Raw genomic sequence first — 2,235 nt, forward strand, 5'->3', positions numbered from 1 at the left:
CAGAGATACTGGCAGAAGATTCTGGTAGATAGACAAGCCAAGCTCAACCAGCTGCAGGAGAAGAAGAGAGGCACAGAGAAGTTAATCAGAAAAGCTGAAAAGATTCGACTGGAAAAGACTCAACAAGCAAGTAAACACATTCACTTTTCCGAATATGACTGAAGAGTGGGGCTCACCTATGTTTCACTGTCCTGGACGTCGTTTGACTACAGCAGCACCATAAAGAATGTTTTATAAGATCTACACTTAATGAAAGGAAGTACTTTAGCTCTTCAGCTTGTAATTAAGACTTTTTTTTAGACATGAGTCCATTGTATACCAGTTTTTCATTAAACACTTTATTTGTTGAAATTATATGTCAACATCAAGTTTGTTTTTTTCAAATGACTTTGTACATGCATTTTGAATATGATCACTGATTTTGGTTTTATTTACAAAAGCAGTACATCATTGCAGAAATTAAATACTTGATGTAACATCTGAAAAAAAAAAAAGCTTCAGATCCTGGATTTGCTGAGTGAGTCTAGCCTTTAGTCCCTCTGCAGTGAGTTCTGGTGAAGGTTCCACAGGAGGCCTGGCACAGGGCCTGGAATCTGGTTGGGGAGACGTCTTGGGCGTAGCAAGCAGGTGGAAGTTCCCACTCTCATGCCAGGCCTGGGGTCTGGCTGAGGAGGGCTCTTGGGTATAGTGAACAGGCAGATGGTTACACATACACACACTGGGCCTGTGTCTGGCAGGGGAGGAGTCCTATGTTTTGACATTGTTGGAAATGGAGTCATTGTCTGCACAGTGAGATGTGAACCATGACTGCACATTCTCATGTACTTTTTGCTGGGAAATTTTGCCATCCTCAAGATCTGGTATGTCTCCTCCACTGTTCCTGACATGCTGGTCAACATGCTTTCCAACACGAAGGTCATCTTGTTCTCTGGGTACTTCCTTCAGTTCTATGTCTTCTTTTTGCTGGGCATGACTGCATGTCTCTTCCTGGCAGTAATGGCCTATGACCGGTACTAGGAGATCTGCCGCCCCCTGCACTATCCCACCCTCATGACCTACAGGCTCTGTTGTGTGCTGGTGTCCTCGTGCTGGCTCACTGGATTCCTGGGGGATGTGATACCCATTTATTTCATCTCCCAGCTGCCTTGCTGTGGTTCTAACATCATTGATCACTTCTTGTGTGATGGACCCACTGATGGCTCTGCTTGCATCCCAGCTCCCATTACTGAAACTATTGTTTATGCTCAGAGTTTCTTTGTTCTCTTCTTCACTATTGTGTACATTCTCCAGTCCTACAATCTGCTGCTTAACGATGTTTTCCAGGTGCCTTCCAGATCTGGGTGGTGGAAGGCCTTCTCCACCTGTGGCTCTCATTTAGCTGTGGTGTCTCTTTTCTATGGGATGGTCATGGTGATGTATGTGAGCCCTACCTACGGCATCCCCTCTTTGATGCAGCAAGTCCTCATGCTGATGTACTCAGTAACGACACCTCTCTTTAATCCCCTGATCTATAGTCTTCATAATGAGGACATGAAACTCGCCCTGAGAAGCATCCTGTGTGGAATGAGAGCTGGTAAAATTTTGAGTCAAATGTGTCACAAGATTGATATAGAGCCATTCTTTCAGATCTTTCAGGGATCTTTAGACTTTCATTGAAGAAGTTAGAGGCCATATATTTCATACAGAGATGTTTAATAAATGTAATAATTTAAATGAATTTTGGGTGCTTGCTACTTAAATCTTAAAGAGCTCCTCTTTTAACACCCAGTGAAGTTTGTTTTAAAGCTTGTCCTCACTGGAAATATAAAAAGGGGTTGCCATAGGAGGTTCCATCCCACTGAGATGCCCCAGGACCCCTCATCACTCTTTGACTCCTTTGTTACAAGACAATAAAACTGACTCTGTGATGATAATGTCCCTGGGAGTCTGTGTGATAGGAATCAATGGTAGTGTAGCATGGAGTATACAGTAAGGCTTGGAAAATACTTCCCAACAGGTTAGGATGTTAGTCAATGGTAGAGCACTTCCCTGGCATGCACCAGACCCTGGGTCCAGTCTCCATAGCTGCCCCTAAAACACTGTTTCTTTGAAATATTTTTGCTTACATTATGTTTATTTTAACTGATACATAGAAACAAAACTTGTACAGACTAATGGGGAAATGTGCAATGTTTTCATACACTTTTATTTATTTTTTATTTTAGGGAAGGGTCTACAGGGTGTTCAGGGTCTCAC

At 42.8% G+C, this 2,235-nt stretch overlaps 1 pseudogene; it reads left to right on the forward strand.

The window, feature by feature from the left end:
• Window positions 1–699: 699 nt before the first annotated feature.
• On the forward strand, window positions 700–1,656 carry LOC101562274 (annotated as a pseudogene).
• Window positions 1,657–2,235: the final 579 nt, after the last annotated feature.

The sequence above is a fragment of the Octodon degus genome, unplaced genomic scaffold (assembly GCF_000260255.1).
Source record: "Octodon degus isolate 3935 unplaced genomic scaffold, OctDeg1.0 scaffold00189, whole genome shotgun sequence".
NCBI classification, from domain to species: Eukaryota; Metazoa; Chordata; class Mammalia; order Rodentia; family Octodontidae; genus Octodon; species Octodon degus.